At 39.2% G+C, this 23,010-nt stretch overlaps 1 long non-coding RNA gene across 2 annotated transcripts; it reads right to left on the reverse strand.

Moving 5' to 3' along the window:
• Positions 1-290: 290 nt before the first annotated feature.
• Positions 291-9,683, reverse strand: LOC107970855 (uncharacterized). 2 transcript variants are annotated; one of them, XR_001713819.2, is made up of 5 exons: positions 9,508-9,683; positions 7,199-7,241; positions 6,884-6,979; positions 922-971; positions 291-325 (listed from the first exon to the last, which is right to left on the reverse strand). It is a non-coding gene; the product is annotated as an uncharacterized LOC107970855 (long non-coding RNA). The 2 variants fall into 2 exon arrangements; XR_010155467.1 differs by lacking the exon at positions 7,199-7,241.
• Positions 9,684-23,010: the final 13,327 nt, after the last annotated feature.

The following is a 23,010-nucleotide window of genomic DNA, read 5'->3' on the forward strand; positions in this document are numbered from 1 at the left end:
CACACAACAGAGTAGGATGTCTTGCAGAGGATACGGCTTCTTCTTTGGCTAATTGCTGCAAAACATCTTTTGAAGCAAAGTGGTTATTTTCTACTATTTCTTGGTCATTTTTCCCAGGGTAACTTGAAGTTTTTAAATTTAAAAAGGAAAGAAAAAATCCAATGAACCCTACATTTTTTTAACCCCACACTTCCTAACTTTGAGTCACGTTAAGTTCAACTGATTCCCCTGCTATTGATAACGTATTTATTCATTTCCTAGAGTAGTACACATTCCATCCACAGACGGTGTAGGTTTCACAGGTTTTTATATAGGTTTCATAAACCTATAAAAAAGGAAAAAAGAGATAAGTAAAATATTTAATTATTTAAATTGCCAGATTTAATTTATAATGCACGTTAATTGCAAGATCAAATTAAGGACCTTGGGACTCAAAATTTTGTTTGTTTGTTTGTTTGTTTGTTTTTGTTTTTGTTTTTCTCTTTTGACCAAATTGAGGAGCAGGCAGGACTAGCCACACAGGAGCAGAAGACAGATCGATCTCAGGGTTTTCATGCATTCTGGCTAGAAGTATAAAACCATGTATCTGCTCATGTGTGCTACTTCCAATGCAACATGCAAGAGAATGAGTTCCTTCTGGAGATACGTCCCTGCGGGCATTCCAAGGGCACTAACTAAAAGTCCATTACTCTCTCTGCCACTCAAGAAAATGCAAACTAGAAAACAGTCAAATGTATTTTTTAATTGTTCATTCATTCATTTATTCCACAAATATATATTATCTACAATGTGCCAGGTATGGTGCTAGGTACTGCCGATACACAGGTGAAAAGATATACAAACTCCCTGCTGTCATGAAGCTTACAGTCACATTGTTTGGTCCTTTGTTTGCTAATAGTTAATTAATTAGACACAGCATACCTTGGTTATTCTCATTTCTTCTCTTTGGCTCCTTGGCACTGGTCTGGAGACTGTAGAAAGAAGAGAAAGAAGCAGGATCTAAGCTAATGGAGGGATATGACTCAATCCTCTACAAACTCTCAAAGTTCACTGGGTAGGGAGGAACTGGCCAGGATGGAGCCTGTGTCCTTCCCTTTAGCACTGGGGCCATCACAGTAATGTGGCTCTGTAGTCACTCTAGAAATCGTCATTAACGATTCATGGTCAATGGAGACTCATGGCTCTTAGTAGAGGCTGCCATAATATGCTATTGTAGAAGAATATTTCATGAGAAGTTATGGTCGGATTGTTAACTTTATAAAGCAATTTATAAAGTATTATCTGCAGTATGATACAATTTCGGTTAAAAGCAAAAACATATGTATGCACAAAAAAAGGTAGCTAGAATATATGACAACATGTTGGCGATGGATATAGTTCTGTTTAGGATTGTGGGTGCTGTGTGTGCATGTGTGAATACATGTGAACATGTATGCATATGCTTTTCAATGTTTTCTAAATTTCCTACAAAGAAAATGTACTAAATCATTTAATGATGGGGAGAAAAATTGTATCCCTCTCCCCAGAAATCTACATCAAATATTACTGCAACAGAAGGTGGGCTCCAATGAAAGAGGAGCCAGACGCCTATCTAGGCAGCCTCTTCCTCCTCTGTGGTCTAGGAGATGATATTGCTTGACCTGTCCACACTTGGAAGTAAAGCTCTGAAGCTTTTCTTGTCAAATTTTACTCGGACCTATTAGCCCAGAGCAAAGTAGTAACCACAATTTTTCAAACTCTGCTATTAAGTGCAGTTATGGGTGGTATTTCATCACCTACGAATAGTTGGTAATTTTTACAATAACACATTCTACCAAAATAAATTACACATGTATCAAAAAGTCATTAACAGAAACTTATCACAATGATATCAAACATACGACCTTTCAGCAAGTAAGATATATATGTGTGTGCATATATATATATATATAGTGTATATATATAGTATTTCTAAATCCGCCAAGGTATTATCCCAACCTGAGACATATACATTAAAAAGAAAGAATGTGCTAAAACAAAAACAATGGTATAGCATACTTTCTTCCATTTCAGTTTGTTTCTTCCAAACTGAATCCCCACTCCCTTTGCTTGGAGGAAGTACAAGGCCATTCTCCAGTGAGGGGAAAGTAAATGATTGTGTAAACTCAGACAGAATCAGCCTGTCACAAATTGGCAAATACAATTAATGGTTAGTTATCTACAAAGACTTCAGTCCTGTCACTTTTCAATTTTCTGGTCAGCATTCCAAAAAGGAACCAACTCTAATTAGTAAAATAATTCTTCAGGTCTTTATAGAGCTGATTCTCTATAAAGCTCTGTGAAAAGCTTGTTTTTGTTTTGTTGTTTTGTTTTAAAAGTTATTATAATTCCCTTACTCCAATATGAGAGATAAGAGCACTTACATACTTAACCTACCTTCTAACTAGAAAAATTATTTTCAAAGATTACTATTATTTTTTTAAGCACGCCTCTAGGCGCACCGAGTTTCTGCTGTCATTAGGTAATCTGTGCTGAATGGTAAAAAATAAGCACGTAAACCTCACAGATAAAAAGTTGTATTTGAAAGTTAATATGAGATTTGCTTCACCCATGTGAATCATCTCGGGATAATAAAAGAATCTGATTGAGAAGATGATATGTATAGCTAGCACGTAGTCAAAATTACAGATGTACATGTAAACCGTTAAAATTAATTACTGGCTCTATTTAGAAAAAGAATCTCCTCTGGACAAAAGAGGGTTTGAGTACATCTCCCTGTTCTTCACTCCTCTACCTTTGAGCTTTTGGGGGGCCAGAAATGCTAACCTTAATTAATGGAAGACCGACTAGACCCCAGGCAAGGGTTTGGGTCCCAGGCCCAGGTCTCCTCCTGCGCCTCTCCCGGGAGTAACGAGCAAGCGGGCTTCATTACTGGCAGCTGAGGGGAAGGGTCACTGGGAATGGATTTGCAGGGCCCTCATTGAGCGATCACTCCATGCTGAGAGGAGCTGGCCGTACTCTCGGACACCTGGTCATTAACATTGCTAATTAGCAGCCATTAATCAGGGCGCTCGCTTTTTTTTGTTGTTGTTGCATGTCACCGGCTCAGAGGAACCAAGTGAATAAGAAGATTGTTTCATTACCTCCACAAGAGGTAGAATGAAAGCAGTTCCCATCAGCTCAAGATGAGATGGATTAAGGGAAAGGTTAGACAACAGTTTGAGATGAGCTGGGGAGGGGGTGGACGGAGGGGGCCGGGAGACCTGAGCTGTCTGCCCAGGGAAAATCAGTCACCTATAATTAATGAAATCTTCTGCAACCTAATTCTAATCACCGTGTGAGCGGCTCTTCGACGACCAAATTTTTGTATTTTAAGAGCTTTTTTTTTTTCTGTTAGTACAGGGAATTATCTTTAAGTTATTTTAATTCTGTTTGATACTCAGTAGGTTTTAAGTTTGGTCTTTTCAGCCCTTCTCATTCTAAATTCATCTTCTCCTTCCCAAAGATTATGAAGTCATTTAAAATTTTAAGTAGTTATAATTAAAACACTTTTAGAATATCTTCGCTATTTTATGGTTACTTTCCAACCAATGGTCAAAAAGTAATTTTTTAAATAATTTATTCTACAGAGTTTAGAATGAGAATAAGAAGAAATGGTTTGTTCTTACTACTGACTGCACCCAAAAGTCAAAAGGGAATAAAAAGACTCTATCGATTTGTATATAATAATACTGAGAAGAATAACATCGTTAAAAAGGGCTATGGAGTGTGTGTGTGTTTGTGTGTGTGTGTGTAAATAAGTTGGGTTCTTCTTGTTAATTCAAATGTAATGTGATAAACATTCTTTAATGGAATGTTTTCTCTTCTGGAATGTAGTGTTTTGTGTATATGCCATATTACATTTATCTTAATTTCTAGAAAACGGAAATCTTGGTAACAGATTGCATATCTCACAGTTGTTTTAGTTGTCATTTTCTATCTAGAAAAAAAATGCGTCAGAATGCTTATTTAATTAGCAGCTAGTTAGCTATGAATTCATTCTTTTATTAAAATGGGTTCACCCAAGAACTGCAAAACAGATCTTGACTTACGTGGGAAGCTCTCCTTATTAAAGAAACAGTGAGCATTTCATCCACCTTTTTGCTATGTTTTGCTCTGAGTTCCATGGTGGGTTACAAAATGTGGTTTGCAAGTGGCACTAAGTGACTAGAAAGCAGAAATTGCCTAAGTATTTAGTAGTGTTGTGACCTCATTTGGACAAGTGTAATAAATATATATTTGCACATATAATATGAACCCCTGCCTTTTCAAAGCAAAATTATTCATTTAATGTGCCCTACACTTCAAACAATAAAAGGCTAAACCTGTTTTTTATGTACTAATTTGCTCTGTTTATGAAGAACTATGAAGTTTTGGGGGGAAGGAAGCAAGTATGTAAAACTAATCTGTAAAGCATTTCAATTGGGTTGGAAATCTGTAATATGATTTCTAGGACTTCATGGGAAAGTTGAACGCTCAAGGGGAAATTACACAAAGAACAGCTGAGAAAAAGTTGCATTCTGGCACAGAATCATGCAAATGGGGCACATTCTTCAGTTTTCTCATGACGGATTGCCTCTGAAACCACTGAGCCAAGCTGCAGCAATGCTAATGAGGGAGATGCATCAATGAACAGTGTCATCCCAGGGGCTTCTAAAGGGGACAAGGGGGGAGTGGGGAGGACAAGAGGGACTTGGAGAAGGAGGAAGGAAGAAAGGAAGAAGAGAGGGACAGACAGAGAGAGAGAGAGAGGGAAAGGAAGGAGAGCAACTGAGTTTTTAATAATTAGGCCTAGGTTATTAAAAAACAAAACCAATTTAGCAGGTAGGATGGAAGGTACAAAATGAACAGCACTATAATTTTATCCTTTTAAGATGTGAAGGATTTTAAGAAACAAAGTAAGATGGGAGAGAAAACTTTTTAAACTATCTGCCTGTTGAACAAAAAGATTAAAGTTGGAAGCTAAAATGCTTCTGCCCAGAGAATAACTTGTGTGTGGTTTCTTTACAAGGACTCCAGACTATGGCGAAAAAGACTAGGGGATCATCTATGCCAGAAAAAAAAAAGTAGCACTGTTTCAGTCTAAACTTCTTTGTGGTTGCAGATTTCTCATTTAAATATTTTTCTAATTGTAAAATCATACATTTGTAGCTCATTTACAGAAATGAAAGATAGTTTGCTTGTCATTTCAATGAAGTTTTGAAAGATTTTTTAATCTTCATAAGCATACACAAAAGGATTTGTTTTTTAAAGAATATTTCTCTTGAGATTAGCAAATGATTACTTGTGTAGAGTTCTGTGGGCAGATATATCTTTCTTGAATTGCCAAAACCATACATATCACTTGCTTCCATACCCACCTAGTAAATATCAAGTTGATAATTTGCTTTGCATTTTACTTCTATTCTGACTTCCAATGCAGTATGCTTCTGGTGGAAATTAAATCAATAGCTACTTACTGAGTGTTTATTACATCTAAGGCACTTAAAGGTATTTTTATAAAGAAATTTAAAAAAATATATAACACTGAAGTTTCAGACCTTTAAAGTGACATCGAGTTTCCAAACATTATGAGTTAACTCCCTTTATAATAACTCCACAGTGAGCACAGCCAATTTGGTATTGATGTGAATTGCATGGTTTACTTCCAAAATGTCCCAGTGACATGTACTCAGTGCTGGTTCAATCAAAAGCATAGTTAAAATGCATTATTGTTTTCTCTTCAATATCTTATTTTATGAGCATTTAGCTTTTTAAAAATGTGAACAGTCAACTGTGCACCCTGTTTGCTAGCACTGCTATTTCAGGTCCTTTAGCTAGGTAAATAAACAATTTAAATTGAAAAAAATAAATAAATAACTGTGGCAAATTTAAATTCTTTAAGTAGCAAAGAGGATATAAGGAACTCTGCTCTAACACATCAGTATAGTTGATGCTAGAGTAAGATCCTTTTTATTATTTTGCTCAATTTCAACCAATAGGAGCTTCATGATTCAGAATTAAAGCTAAAAAAAATCCCCAACTCACTCTATTGTGTATTATAGTTCATATGGTATAGTTTCCAGGACCACCCACAGTTCTGAGACTGTCTAATGGAAGATTGTATCAGCTGCTGTACCTAATGACAACTAGATGAGTTAAGAATGAAGTGTTAGCATTCATAGTACTTGTGGGCATGAAACAGATTACTCACATCATTTTAAAGATAACCTTGAATGAATGCAAAATGCATTCATTCGTGTGACACACTACTAATCGAGTACATTATCTATTAATATTAGCTCAAAAAATAAATTTCTAAGATAAAAAGTTAAAATCTATTGTATTAAAGGATCTGTTAACATGTATTTAGACAATTTTAAATTATACATTAATGGAAACTGCAAGGCATGTTTCTGACATCTCTCAAAGTTATTTAACAGCATAATCATGAACAATGTTATTAATTGATAGTTCACTATTGTCCGTCACACTTCTAACAGATCCCAGAGTGTCTCAAAAAAAAACAAAAACAAAAACAAAAAAAACTTGCCCTCTGGAAAATCTCTAAAGGAGAGAGAATACATTTAAACCACGAGACGCACATGATAAAGGCTGAGGCAGTCGCTTTTCTTGCTCCCCTGCCTTCTTTCCAAGAAAAAGCATTTCTTTGAAGTTTCCTGTTTTGTTTATTAAATCCCGATGGTTTGCTCTACAATATGGCCATGTTAGGCTTAATATAAATATGATTTAAATGACTATTTAATTTGCTTGCTTGCTTTTAAATCTTAAAGTAAAAATGATGCTCCAGGAAGATGCATCGTGTTAATTCCACTGGGGAATACTGTTATCCAGGATGAGCGGGTGTGGCCATCAATGAGCTTGCCTCTTGTCAGAAGAAACTCTGGTCCGAAGCCGGGCTGCAGACTCACTGTGTGGTTTTGGGCAGGTCAGTCCTGTAGCTGCTTTGGTCCTCAGCTTCCTCGTGTGTAAAATAAAGGAGTTAGATTAGGCGTTTGATCTGTAAACTCTTTTCACTATTTGGATGTTGTAACAATTCTGGTGACACATTTTGTTTTTCAGTAAGGGGAATGGCTACTAAATGATTCGGGTAGATTAACTCTGTGAATCTTTTCCAGTTTAAGGATTGTGAAAGTGCATGGCCTCCATATGTGAAATGTAAAAATAAAAGCCTACTTACTGTTTTCACAAATTTAATCCTCCAAAAGTTTAAGTATCAAAACCTGGAAAAAAAAATCCTACTTGTATTTCCTGTTGCTTTTGCATGTTCAGTAAAACCAAGTTTAATTTGAAACAAGTAGTCATAACCCTTATTAATCAAACCTTTTTCCTGCAGCAAAATTCCAAGAGGAAGATGCAGAAAGAAACCAAAAGACTTTTAATTGTCTGTGTTTGTGCATTTTAAAAATGTCTAATTTGTACACAGTTAATCCTTAGACTCAGTGTCCAATACATCCTTAACTGTAGCAGTTTGGTTTCTAGCTCAGGCTCTGGAATCAACCCTCGGTTGAAATCCTATCTCTGTCACGTAGTTATGGTGTTATTTACCTTCTCTAAGCCTCAGTACTCTCATCTGTAAAATACAGATAATAATAACAAGACCTCATTGAGTTTGGGGAAGGAAAAATGAGGTAATACATGTCAAGTGCTCAGCACAGCGATTGCTCCAAAGGAGATACCATACCTCATTAATGTTATCTTTTATTAATACCATTACCAGATGGTGAGAACTGATGCTCCCCTTAACATTACAGGCTCATTGTCAAAGTAAAACAGATTCATGAAGCATACTGGACATTTATAATAGGAAAGAACTCAGCTCACTTAGCCAAATGTTGCCCAAAAAAATACTGTCTTTGATCAAAAAATACTCTCTTTGATCAAAACCCAAAGGGCTTCCATACTTCCTACCCCACTCCCCTGCATGATCTCACCCCCAAGCCAATATCATGGTGCTCAGCCTATAGGACAGTCCTCTCTGCTAAGACGGTGATGACCTGCACTTTTGCCATTGGTCCCTGGAGATCACTGCGAGGTTACTGCCTGTCCAGCTGGCCCAGAGTGACCCACCCTGCAAGCACCCTCAGGTTCAATTGGTCAGATTCCTCATCATGCTTCACCCTCCCCTCTGTGCCATCACCTACATTTCCACCTCCTCTCTCGCCTCTCCAGGGCAGCCTTTCTTCCCAGATTTCAGTCCGGCTCTCTTAACTCCTTCATTAGCTCTCTGTTTCACTCAGCATCAACTCTAAACTACTTCACGTGGCCTTCAAGTCCTGTCCTTCTTCAGCTTCAGTTTCTGCCTCTGCTCTCCACCTACCTCCCAACCTGCAGCCATGGTGAGCTACTTAAAGTTCCCGAAACTCCCCCCACACACCTTCACCTCCAGGCCTTCAGGGGTCCTCTCCTTCCCTGAACTTCTCCCTTTAGACTCCCCCTCACTGATTCCTGTTTTGGCCTTAAGTTCTCAGCCTATGTGGAAGCGTGTCCTGACTTTAGAAGATTTGGTTAGGGGCCTGCTCATGTGTTCTATGAAGTTCCAGTCCTTACCCTTATCAGAGTTTTCATTAAATATCATTGCAATAGACTACGTGCTTGTACCCCCACCACAGAGCCTTTCACATAGTAAGTCCTCAGTTAAGTATTTGTTAAGTAGGTTTCTTTTGTTTGTTTGTTTGCTTTTTGAGACAGAGTTTTGCTCTTGTTGCCAGGCTGGAGTGCAATGGCTCAATCTCAGCTCATTGCAAACTCCACCTCTCAGGTCGAAGCGATTCTCCTGCCTCAGCCTCCCGAGTAGCTGGGATTACAGGCATGCACCACCACACCCGGCTGATTTTTTGTATTTAGTAGAGTCGGGGTTTCACCATGTTGGTCAGGCTGGTCTCGAACTCCTGACCTCAGGCTATCCACCCACCTCGGCCTCCCAAAGTGCTGGGATTACAGGCTTGAGCCACCATGCCTAGCCTAAGTAGGTTTCTTTTCTATCTGTCAGAGTACTTAGAACAATGCTAGGATCATCTTCACTTACCAATATAAACAGACACATTGATCATAAAAGTTATCTTTAATAAGCTTCATCAGGCCGGGCGTGGTGGCTCCTCCCTATAATCCCAGCACTTTGGGAGGCCAAGGAGGGCGGATCACCTGAGGTCAGGAGTTCAAGACCAGCCTGGCCAACATGGTGAAACCCTGTCTCTATTTAAAAATACACAAATTAGCCAGGCATGGTGGTGCGTGCCTGTAATCCCAGCTACTCGGAAGGCTGAGGCAGGAGAATCGCTTGAACCCAGGAGGCGGAGGTTGCAGTGAGCTGAGATCATGCCACTGCACTCCAGCCTGGATGACAGAGCAAGACTCCGTCTCAAAATAATAATAATAATAATAATAATAATAATAATAATAATAATAAGCTTCATCAACTTTAGAAACTGCCATTAACCAGCCAACCACAGAACAGATACAGGCCTAAAGAAACACATCAGCACTCACCATCCTGCCATATTGTCCTGGAGAATAAAATCATGGAAGTTGTAAAGAGATCATTTTACCAAGTTTCTACTGAAATTTCTACTGAAGAAACATTTTCTAGCTTATTTATGCATCTTCAAGGCTGTCCCTTCCATCTGAAGGCTGAATAACATGGTGGGAGGAGTGTCATGGGGAGATAAAGACCATATAACCATTAAGAATGACTGGAAAGATTTACATAGTGAAGTCACAATGGGCTTGTGGAAGGTTTGGGGACATAAATATTTAGAAAATGTTTTATTTATGATTAAGAAAAACTGTGAGGTTTACCAACCCTTTTACCTCTATATTGCGTGTGGGTGTGGGTGTATGGAGGTGAGCTGAGGAGTTCTCAGCCATTGTGTTTTATGACTCACAATAATTAGCTAAGAATTGCTCTTCTTTCTCTACTCTGATTTTACCCAGTGTTTTACCCAGCCATTCTCTCTCGCACATCACCTGCTACTACATGAAAATCTCAGATATCTCAGCTCTGATCACAAATGCTTTTTTTTCTGGAATATCCATCTCACTCCATTTCTGACTATATTTCACTTTCTCCAGATTTTTGATCCCATTTTGACTCCCAGTTTTAGTTCCCATTGTTGCCATTTGGATCCTAGAACTTGTTTCTCCTCGGTTTCCCCTTGATATTCTTTTAGAACTTTGGTATGCTCGGTATTTGACTAATCTATGACTAGACCCCAATTCTCCTGTATGAGCAATTGTTTTTGTCTCTCTCTTACTGGAAATACATAGTTCATACACATCATGAGTCAACTTTAAAAAATAAATAGCCATTCTAGAGCCAAATGTTCATGGTGGACTTTTGGCCACCTGAGCCACAAACAACACAGTAGACTATGTTTCCCAAAGTGCAGGACCTGCACTGCGTGGGGACATGCCCCAGGAGGAGAGCAGTATGCAGTGGTACACTGGCATGGCATTAAATGCCACTGGTCCACAAAGTGAAAGCGTCGTTCTCTTTTCAGTTCTCTTTCAGTCCTTCTGATCACGGTAAGAACAGAGTCTCAGTGCTCATCTTGAACACCTTTCCTACAATTTACAACACCTGTAACACGAAATACCTTTCCTACAGTTTACAACACCTGTAACACGAAATAATGTAACAGCAATTGCTTGCATTTATTTAATTTTTGTAGTTACTTTGTCTTTATGGTAAATTGCATTTGTGTACCATTTATAGATGTGATATTTTTGTAGCAATTAATTTCTTTTGCAAGTAGATTATATTTAAAAGGAAAGTCCGTATAAAGAAAATACTATTTAAACAACAGTTTAGGTATTTGTAGCATGTAGCTGTGATAAAAATCATGACAGTGGTTACAAATAGCTGGATTTTGATAAATAATGAAAAAGGCCAAAGTTGTAGATGAAAATTACAAATTAGCACAGGCGGCAGTAATAGTTTAGATATTTTCTGGCTCTCAAAATATCAGATTTTTAAAAATCAGCAATAAAAGTATTTTTTACTAGTTGTCTAAGCATTTTTAATGTCATGAAAAAAATAGAATCTCCCCATAATTTTATGGCTCTCCCTTTCTTCCTCAAAACCATGAAATGATTGTTCCATAGTCTAAAGCACTCATGGATAAAACAAAAAAAAAGAAAAAAGACCTTTTAGTCTCATAATTACCAAAGGAATAAGCAGAACCTTGAGAAAACAAGCTGGTGTTCAAGAAAATAATTTTCATTGCCAGCACCTAACCACCGGCCTCTTTCTTAAGAAGAGGATGAGGCCCACAGGGTAATAAAAGGCCCTATAGAACCACATAAAAGTTCCACATGTGCTACTCCCTGAGTGGCCTTCAAGGGGGTTAGAGCTGGAGGGGGCCGGGGGACAGGGCTCAGAGCAAAAAAAAAAAAAAAAAATCTTGCTTCCAGAGAAGCAACTCATCTTACACAAAAACTAATTAACATGACAGTTTCCTGTTTGCAGAAGATGTTGTTATCAGTGAAAAACAACAACAATAATAATTGTAATAATAATAATAATATGAGCCCTAGCAGTTGGGGTTTCTGCAATTACAGTGTGAATTGCATGAGAGGATTATATGAAGTGCTCTTGGCTTGGAGGGGGAAGTAAGACGCTTGAGCTTGCAAGTCACAAGCAGCTGCTTCGGGGCCGTGCACCTGCCGGTTCCAAGGCTGTTTTCACCTCGAAAGGAAAACAGGCCCCTTCTCTTTCCCATTCACAGCCCCCAATCCAAAAACCACCGCAAAGAAGGAGGGAGAAATGGAGAGGGAAATGGAAAGGAGAGAAAGACAGAAAAAATATAAAACTAAAGATGTTCTTCCATAGCAAGCAAGCAAGTTTCCCCACTTAGGAAGAAAATTGTGGGGCTGGAGAGCAAAGGGAAGGGCAGCAGGGAAGGGGGCAAGTGGGAGGGAATGACTTCATTTTAATGCAGCAACAGACAGAGTGCGATCTGATATTGGCAAAGTTTCAACGAAAATGGGGGGCGAGGGGGTGGGAGGAGAAGAAAGGACTCTTTTACTGTTTCATGCTTCAAGTCTTCCCGAGAAGCATAAGCTCCGCTCGACATTCTGGGAATAGCAATGAGGCACACACAACAATCAAAACACACTAAATCTGTTTGATGATTCAAACACATCATGCATCTGCACCCACAAAATAGGACTTCAATTAAATAACCTTGCAGATTTGAACAGAAAAAGAAGGGAGAGCATGAGGGTTTGTAATTAGTAACTCCGAATACAAGCAGTTTTGTAAAAATTAGGTGTTTGCACACTACACTTCATTCTAAAGTGAGTTGTAAGCGTGTGCTGTTAGAGAGCTCAAGCAGTTCCTCCCTAACGTTTGCTTGAAGTTGTGTTTTCTGTCCTCACCAAGAAAACTATAGGAAGTTGTTTCAACGAAGCCTTTACCAAAGAAGTGAGAAAAAGTCTAAATGAGGCTTTTTTATACCCACATTCACACAAATAAATGCACATACACAGACTATTCTCAGTATTACAGTAAAACCCTTTGTGGTTTACTAAAACGAAACAAAACACACACCCACACACACACAATAAACAGAAAAAGAATAAAAGCCCCACATCCCAGATCAGATCATGTATAAACCACAATTTCTGTTCCCAAGAATTTTTGCTTCCAGGGATTTCTATTTCCACAGTAAGGGATAAGTTATTTCACTACATAAACATGATTTGGTCTTTGCACATGTGACCTATCATATATGTTTGTATCCACACTGAACAATAACACACACAGTCTGCTGTGAACAATGTGCTTGAGTGCCCCAGAAAAGGCCTTTTTTGTTGTTGTTAGAGAGATCCAGATTCACCTATTTTCAGACTGACCTCCAAATAAGCTTGGCCTGGTCTCTGCTTGCTTTGAAAAAATCAAAAGGAAATAATTCATATTGAAAAGTGGGAAAGTGTTTGTAGGGCTCTCTCTTTGGACTCTTAAAAACACTTCTCTCTTTTTTATTGAAAATTTATTCTACCCAGCAACCTAAACAGAAATCTGAAGGAATGGGAAGAAGATTGTGAAACTCACTAGGACTATGCTCCCTCCCCCAAAATGGCTCCAAATGCCACCATTCTCTGATTAAATAAAACCTATTTCAAATATAACCATTTTTCTCAGTCTGGATCCCTGGGATTAATAAACAGACTGTTTGGCACAACAAGAAAGCCAAATTTGGGAATTAATAAGACATGAAAATTAACTAAATCATTGTTTGGGGTCTGAAAATATAAATGAATCACAAGAAGAGAGGCAAGAGTTCAAGAGAGGGAGCATATAGCTAAAATAACTCAGCACATTCCTGTTTACAAGGAATTATTTGAGTAACTGGGGAATTTGAGCTATGGTAGACTTGATTCTTTTTTAGAAAGTATACAACTTTTGGTCAAAAACAGAGTTTAAAAGGGACCCAAGCCAGGGACATTGGACATGCTCATCAGTCCCAGTGAAAATATGCCCATTTTGAAAGCCTGCAAGCCTCGCAGGCTCTTAAAATTGACAATTTGGTTAATCATGGAAGTGAAATTACCTGCACTCATGGTAACTTGTGGAAGTTAAGGAGAAAAGCTAGACAGCATATTCTTTTCCCTCTGCCATGATTAAAATCCTCAAAGTGGTGAATCTCCAATAACGCACAGCTGCAATGGAAGCTCTTCAGAAAGTGAAGAGCATTTTTAGTCTACTCACAACTTCTTCCCCCAACTCAAAACCCTCACCCCATAGTAAGGCACTACTGTTCATTGGAGTGTGTCCTATCAGGTGGTAGAAGGAGAAAAAGATGAAAAACCATAGTGCTTCCTTACCTCCCACCCAGCCAGATTCAATCTATCTTTCAAGCTTCCATTTTCCTTCAAAAAGATTTTGCAGCTCATTCCATATTAATCTTTCTCCTTTTCAAATTGGTGCCATATAGAGTCTAGCACTCATCTGGTATTAATTGTACTTTGTGACACATTTTATTTTATTTTATTTTATTTCATATTTTTATTTAACTTTTAAAGCAGCATTTGCTCAAGTATATTACTAGGTGTTTCTTAACATGACTTTGTGGTCAGAATCTAGTATAGCTCGATTAAACAAAGTTGGACAAATTTTACAGTAAAAATATTTCAAAGTAATTAATAAACTGATGTACATCATGACACTCCAAGTGGCATAGGTAGCAGTCAGTCTTCCCAGGCTTATTTAAATTAAAATTTTAAAAAAGCCTTTAGCAGAAAAGATTTTCCAATCTCTATAACAGAGTTCCACTTAAGAATTAAGATCCAAAAGTTCACTTATTTGTTTGATTGTTAAGGCCACAAATACTTACCAAGTATCTGCTTTGCATCAGGCACAGCTATGCTAGGCATGAAGACATCACATGGGTAATTCCCAGGCCTACAGTCCAGTGAGGAAGACATAATAACAGCTTATCATAATGCAATGTGATGAGCTTAGTGACAGTGCTATGCATAGGATAATGTGAATGTCAACGGAGAAGTGCCTACCTAGTAGGAGAAGAATGATCAGGAAGTTAGAGAAAGGTTTCTTCATGGGGTGACCTCAAAAGGGAGAATGGCAGGGAGCTACCAAATTCCTGACATATGTATAACAATTCACAATTTATAACATTTTTCTCATATATTATTACAATACTGCCTTTTTCGTATCCCCTTGAGTACTTGTATTGTATTTGATATCATGAATTTATCTGTGCTTTAGTTTACCTTTCCAAGAAGGTGAATTTCCTTTAGAGTTTTCTCATATATTTTTTTCTATCTGTGAAATGCATCTCACTAAACTCAGCCTTCAACCTGAGGTCATAGTAAAAGAGAAATTAAGTTTGGGTCTCCCATATATGTCTTTTTTTCCCATATATTCCTTAGAGCAAAAATTTTTGAGTGTTATTAAATTTTCAAGAAACGAATAAGATAACATTTTTTCAAAAGAGTGAGATTTAAACATTCAAAGTCTGTGAACAGTTTAAATCACATGAAGAAAGTTTTTGTTTGTTCCTAATGAAGGTTTATTTGGAATTCTTTGCTGAAGTACAAAAGGGGAGACCTTGAACCCTGGAGGAGTCTGGCTTGACAAGGAGAAAGTAGTTTTGTCTATGGAAACCCTTAAAGATATTGCCACTGAAGGTAGGACCAAGGCTCACCTCATTGACTAATGGGTGTGGTTAATCTTTCAGCCTACATGGTAATATCATTTACAGCCCATGTTTTAACCATCCAAATCTATTTGATAATAACCTGTGGTTTATTGACATTCAGTGATACACTGTTATCAGTTCTCATGATGTGTCATCTGCAGAGATGGCACCTCTTATTGCTCCTTTAAAATAAAAATTGAAGAACATCTAATTTTCTTCAGTGACATGTTAGACTCATGACAGCCTACATTCCTCCTTCTTTAGAATAATTTTTGAGAAAGAATATAAGTGAGGTCTTTCCCATCCCTACCAGGTGCAGGAAAGAAGACATCTTTCCTGCTCTCTCATCCCTGCATGTCTGCATGTCTGTGTAGAGAAATCTTCTAAGGATTTTTTTTTTTTTTTTTGAGATGGAGTTTCGCTCTCGTTGCCCAGGCTGGAGTGCAATGGCTCAATCTCGGCTCACTGCAACCTCCTCCTCTCAGGTTCAAGCAATTCTCCTGCCTCAGCCTCCCGAGTAGCTGGGATTACAGGCATGTGCCACCACGCCTGGCTAATTTTGTATTTTTAGTAGATATGGGGTTTCACCATGTTGGTCAGGCTGGCCTCGAACTCCTGACTTCAGGTGATCTGCACACCTTGGCCTCCCAAAGTGCTGGGATTACAGGTGTGAGCCACTGCACCCAGCCTCTTCTATGGATTTTTTAAATCAATTACAGAAACTTGGTGGTGGGATCATGGGGTGGTGGAAGGCAGGGCAGCATGTGGGGAGCATAGCAATCGCTTCTATGCATGTGGCCGACTCTCCATTCATTCTGCAGTGAAGGGAGCAGCACTACACTAGAAGTCAAACAGCCTGAGTCCTAGCCCAGCTCTCCCTCTTACTAACTGTGTGACTGTGTGACCTTCCTGCTCTAAAGCTTCATTTTTCCTTGTCTTCAAATGGAATGATAATGCCCTGCCAGTGTCATCCCCGGGATGCTTAAGAGAGGTTCAAATGAGTCAAAACAGGTGAAAGCACTGTGAAAAGTCTAAAGTGCCAAGTGCTGTACCCGAGGCCTCTCTTGATTATGTACACTATTTGGGCAAGAGCTTGGGCCCAGGGTCGAACCCATCTGAGTTAGAATCCTGGCACTGCCTCCTGTCAACCGTATGACCCTGCACAAGCTTCACTCTCTAAGCTTCATGTTCTTCATCTATAAAATGGAGAGCACTCACCCTCAAAGAGTTGTAAGGATTTAATGAGATCATAAATGTGGCACCCTGACAGTGTCTGGAATAGAGGTTTCTCAATGGATGCTGGCTCATATCATTAGTGAAGAGCTATAGCTGTATGGATCAGATCACCCTTTGCTGCAGTGTGGGAGAATGAGACTCATCAAGTGTGCTTGGAAATCCCATCAGATGTAAAATTCATATGTCACTTCCTCGTTGGAAGATTTTTCTCACTCCCCAACCCCTGTGCAGTTTACTAGTCTCTCTCCCATACCACTTCTGTGTGAATATTCTATTGCGCTTAGTAGGCACCATTTTGTAATTTCTTTACTTACATGTGTCCTCTAGTAGACTGTAAAAAACTTGATGCTGGAACTCTGTACTACTCATCTCAGAATCGTTCATGCCTAAGACAGTGCTCACCTCACAGTAGGCACTTAATAAATGCTTTGGAATGGGATATGTGAATATATGCTATTCTGCTGTAAGTCAGCCTTCAGATAAGTGATGGAGACATAAATATGAAGTGCTGTGACACAGGGGAAAAAGCAACATCCTCAGGGATTAGTAGAGGCTTCACTCCAGCATTCTCTCCCACTCTCTCTGCAGTGTCAAGTCAGACAGATCTGATGCCTCTGCTATGCAGTTCAAGCAAATATTCATAACTCAATTATTTTACTGGCCCTATAAAACCAATAAAAATGAAGCAAAATGATGCTGGAAATCAATATTTAAAATTCAGTTAACTCCATAGTTTGCCAGATTTTGTATCCCTGATAAAATGTCACAAAATCCTGAACTCCAAAGAGAACAAACAGTGTCAGAATCAGGAAGGCTAAAGCTATTACTAGATGAAGTGGCTGTCTTCCCACACAGCATGATTTCCAGATATAACCACAAGACCCTGGCCTCTTGATAATTTATTCCCATTAATCTTTCCCTCTCTTCCTATCTAGCCTGACGTTCACGCCATCGTAAGTTTATATGCGTTTGTGTGTATCCGAGGTGGGGCAGGCATGGGCTAAATGCAGCATCTTCAGAAAACACTTGAAAAAACGCCTGTTCTCTTTTCACATGCCTTTTCCCATTAGCATATTAACATCATCCTTGGCAATGTGCCTTATAATCATAAATATTATTACTATTGACATAGAATAACTCATCAGGTCAGCTTTTTGGTCCCACAGAAGACAGCTTGGCCTTTAGGGAAAGAGATAGAGAGGTAGATTTTAATCACAGGCCTCAGGTTGCTGTGAGCTTGGAACCAGGTGCAGCCTGGAGAAGGTAGACCAAGGAGAGGTGACTTAATTAGAGCCTGGGCCCTGGGGACCTGGGGAGAAAGCCAAATAATGGAAATCAATGTCAGTATTCAATCTTGTTGTACCTTGCGTCTACTCACGATTCTGGTTTGCTGTTGTTGTTTTCAAGTAAGGCTTACTGAGCACTGTGTGCTAACAGGAGGATGGGCTTGGTGTACAGTAGTATGAATGCTTCTCTTCTTTTAGGAAACTGACCCTACCGCTACTTCAACCATATGACTTTAATAGAAAGTGACAATCACAGTTCTTTCTCCCAATTCCCAACCTCAATTGATAGGCTTGGGAATGGGTTCATGACCCATTTGGACCAATCCAAATCCTAACCCCAGAGTTTTCTAACTGGAGCTCAGAGGGGATTGGCCCCCTCTCTAGTGGTAAAGCTAAGAGATGTGGGCATGAGAGCATAGAAGGTCATCTTTCAAGCCAAGTAGAAGTGGGGCTGAGAAAATACAGTCAGGAATCTAGGAGAAGAGTGGAGAAGAAAGATGAAGAGTGTCCTGGTGACGGTCCTCCAGAGAGCCCCTGTTTCCAGGTATCTCTGAGACAAGCTGCTGATTGGAAAGGGGAAACAGTAAATTCCCCTCTTGCCTAAGTTAGTTCAAGTGGTAGGTTTGCTACTTGGAGCCAAATAATCTCCAATATGCTAAATTTGAATGCCTCCTGTGAATCTTTAATCAAGTATAAGCCACCAAGCTGGATTCAGGGTTGCTAATAAAGAAGAAAGAAACAAGAGCTGACACATACTGAATGCCCGCTACATTCTGGATAATATATATAAGTTACTGTATTCTTCTTCACAGCAACTCTAAGAAACAGGTATTGCTTTTAGGAAATTGAATCTTGTTGTGGTTGGGAACTTCTATGCTAAGTTACCAACCACAATAAGTTCTCATAGAAAGTAAATAGAGACAAAATCTTAAATTAGACATCCGACTCTGTATCCATATCCTGTTCTTATTCCTCTGCTACACATTGCCCTTTATGGGGTCTTATAAAATAATTCAGAAAAAAGGAATTTATACCAAAAAATGTAATAAGAGATGAGATGATGCAAATGAGAAGAGAGGAAACATTGAGTATGCATTGACCCACTGTCTAAAGGACCACCCAAATTCTAGGTACCAAATTAGAATCTTGAAGCCCTATTACTGCTTTTAAGCCCTGTCCTTGCCATGAACCTAAAAATGTCATTGTTACAAGATGAGAGACTTAGTCAAGGCTTTTCACCTAAATATGTTCGGATCTGTAAGTTGGAGGTAGAAAATAAAATCTTCAAAGACTTCAGCAATTTTATTGGGAGAGGAGTAATGTTTAACCAAGTCAATAATAAAATGTGGAAAGATCAGCAAAATACAGCCACCCAAAGACAAGGCAGGGAAGATGGGTCTGAACCACAGCAGAAATTACTTAAGTTCTTCCAATGGGAAGACTGCTGGCTGATAGCGAGGGCTGTTAAACAATGAAATGGGTTACCAGGGCAAGCTAAAGAATCTCCTCATCTGGAGGCCTTTAAAATAGTAAAATTTTCTTGGTCTGAATGGCTTTACGTGTGGTCTTCCTTGAGGCGGGGTGGGGTCAGAGAGCTACAGAGGAGGGATGACCCCTCCAAATCCTTTCCCAAAGCCTGGGATTCTCCCTACCTGACTGTCATCACCTTGGGGAAGGGGGAGTTTGCCATTTGTCAACTGCCCCCTTTCTTACTTCTTGCCTACCTTAGTAATGCACTAATTCACAACTGCTGCAGAAATGATTGAAATATTTAGACATAATGGGGGAAGTTTAATAGGGTCCAGTGGGAAACCCAGGTGTTTAGATCAGCTTAAAAATAATAACCACCTCCCCTGCCAGGGGGTTTCCATTCATAATCAGCTCCGCTTTTATTCTTAACCATAAAGGCTACCTCAGACAGGAAATTATTCACGTGATTGGTCTTTACAAGTGCTGTTGGGTTTAAACTGAGGGCTGTAGAGGTCATTAGTGGGCAGCCATGTGATTAACCTTTGCTAGCCTGTTGCTTTTCACACTTTGTTAACAGCTTCCATTATTGCCCCTCTGAGTCTTGAGGAAGCTGTTTATTGACAGTATTAAAAATGCATTGCTACAAATTCTTAAGAGCCTTGTGTTAAAGAAAAAAACACCCTCCCAACATCTTATAGCCAGCCGACTGGGGAAATGGGAAACCTCTAATTTGCCATAAAGGTTTACCAAGAAGCACTAAGTAATACTACATTTAACTCAAAGGTAGCACCTGACATCACTCCTTGTCTTACTTAGTTGTACGTTATGGTGACACCAGAGAATTTGAGGAGTGAGCTATAAAACGTCTGGATGAATTTGAGGCTCAGACTCTGTTATTTTGAAGGAATTTAGATTGTGCGTAAGTTTGGGGGAGAGGGAGGGAAAGAGATTTATAAGAAAAATGTTCCTCTTGAGGAAAATAAAGCCCTTGCCCACATAAGATGACCAAGAGTTTTAGGAAGAATTGTGTATGTGTGAGTCAGTACTCAATCTGATGTAACTAAATGATGGTGGTTGTAGTTTTCACCCCACTCCCACCCCCAGCCTGGGCCATGAACTGTTTTGGGAGACATTTCCTATAATTGTCTGGGCAAGAAGGACCATATTGATGTTTCCCTACCAATGATGTGCTTAAAACCTCCTTAAAGGATGGCATTCTTCAAATCATCCTTGGTCCATGACTCCTCCCACTGCCCCCATGACCTTCCTGTAAGAATTCAATGGCCTTTCTATGACCCCCTACCTCAGCGTAAGATTTTTTCCCAAGCACTTTCCTTTTACTTTCTGAATTCCATGGGGGGAATCTAACTCCTTGCTTCAAAAGTATCTAAAGCTTTTCCCCTCCTACGTCAGAGTCCATACCCAAGGAAGCGGAAGTAGAAGATGACTCTTCAAGAGATTTATCCCCTGCTGTTACATGTATACATACAAGATACATATATATGGAATGCATGGGAAAGGAAGGCATTAGAATTCCACCTGAACTTTCTGTGCTTAAAAGATTAGAGGAGACAGTGTACAAAAAGAGAGATCATTGATTCTCCGCCCACTGCCTTGACTCTATGTGTGTTTTCTATTTTGATACTGTTGCTCCTCTTATTCACATGCTGTTTAAAATATATAGCGATAGACCCAAATATTTTTCCTGGGAATGATGACACGGCAAGTATTATTTCTCTCAAAGAAAAATATAAAATAATTAATGCTCTTAAAAGAAGAGGAGCATAGTAAGTGGGGCTACTCCCTTCTCCCAAAACTGCCTGTTGTATGTTCTAATGGCCTCTATGTTTGTGTGAATTGTACAGTAGCTGGACTTTAGTTCTCACATACACATTCTGGTCAACAAATCCAAACAAACAAACACGAAAGCTTCAATTCCCTTTTAAAATACCCTTATAACTTTTTAAACTGACAAGCCACATATTCCTATATTTCACGATGGAAAGGTGGAGGGGAAATTTTTGCCAGAATAAGATTTTGTATTTTATGTCAAATTGTATCTGGAAGCTCATTTAAAAAGTGGAATTATACACCGCCCACCCCCCAAAAGCAAGGATTTGAGATGAAAATGCCAAAATAACTTTAATTATAGGTTTGTTGGGGGTGTGACATTAAAATATCAGTCAGTGGAAAACTTCACATTGTTAACCTGTCACTCAAAAATTTTGAAATTTGTGTTATACCATTACTATTTATTTGTACATTCTTGGTCTCCAATGCACATACTTGCTAGGATAAGAGCCCAAGTCATTATAACAAGCGATCCAACATTTTCACATTTATTTTAAAATTAGAATTGAATATAAATTGGTGTAGGCTTGTTAATGCAGAACCTTGGTTTCACTTATTGCAGATTTTCAAAATTAGGCTGAAATCATATATAATTTTTTAATATAAAAAATAACAAATTTTAGGCCGGGTGCAGTGGCTGACGCCTGTAATCCCAGCACTTTGGAAGGCCGAGGCGGGTGGATCACAAGGTCAGGAGTTTGAGACCAGCCTGGCCAACATGGTGAAACCCCGTCTCTACTAAAAATACAAAAATTAGCTGGGAGTGGTGGTGGGCGCCTGTAATCCCAGCTACTCAGGAGGCTGAGGAAGGAGAATCGCTTGAACCTGGGAGGCGGAGGTTGCAGTGAGCCGAGATCGTGGCACTGCACTCCAGCCTGGGCAACAGAGCAAGACTCTATCTCAAAAAAATAAATTTAATTTGACCTATAATCTGTCTGTTTTTCTACAAAATTTAAAATAATATTGTGGCATCGGGAGTAAAAAACATATAGTAGCTTCTAACATCAAGCTAGACTTATTGTAGCTAATAATTGGTTTTCTCTGCTCCCTATTCCAAACCGCATAAGAAAGGAAACCATGGAAACTGGGCCACCATAAAGCAAAGCTTTCCAACCTCAGCTGAGCTCTCACTGATCCTCAAAAATGGTTTTACACATCCCTTGTTGACTAATTATTGCAGGAGCCCACAGTGGCTGTTTTAAACATTCGTCAACCTCCAGGGCCCACCCCTTAACTTCCTTCAACTTAACCTCACTCCTGGGAGATGACCTATGGGCCAGTTTCACGGAGGAGGGCCAGGCAGCATGAGCTCCTGGTGCTGGTGCGTGACCAAGCTAGACCTGGGCTTTGGGCTGCCTGGCTGGGTCTAGGAATATAACTGGCTGAAGTTCTCCCTGCCTGCATTCCCTGCTCTGATTAGGCAGCCTCAGCTTGACAGTTCATGCTTCCTTAAGGCCTACATGCTGCTGCCTGGTCCCAGCTAACCTTGATCCCTATTCCATCACAACTTTATTTTTTAATTGACACATAATAACTGTACATATTTATGGGGTATGGTGTGATGTTTCAATACATGTATGCATTGTATGAAAAATCAAATCAGAGTATTTAACATATTCATTTCCTCAAACATTTATCATTTCTTTGTGGTGAGAAGATTCAAAATCCTCTCTTCTCGCTATTTTGAAATTTAGAATGTAATATTGTTAACCATAGTCACCCTACTGTGCATTTTTAACAGTATTCTCTCTCTTCTGCCGGTGGCCCCATTCTTGTGTCTGAGAACACGGCTAGCTCTTCCTTATCCTAACAGATTTCCTTTGAGGACTCTTCCTCTACCATCATTTCCACTTCTCTGAGGCTTTATCTTTGGCTTTCGTCCTTAGTTCTCTCTCTTTTGCAGCCTCTGTCTTCACTCTCTTCCTTAGAAATCTGACTACATATAAATGACAATATTTATCAAAATGAAGAAGTTGAGAAGAAGTACC

This window comes from Pan troglodytes, chromosome 2, assembly GCF_028858775.2.
Source record: "Pan troglodytes isolate AG18354 chromosome 2, NHGRI_mPanTro3-v2.0_pri, whole genome shotgun sequence".
NCBI classification, from domain to species: Eukaryota; Metazoa; Chordata; class Mammalia; order Primates; family Hominidae; genus Pan; species Pan troglodytes.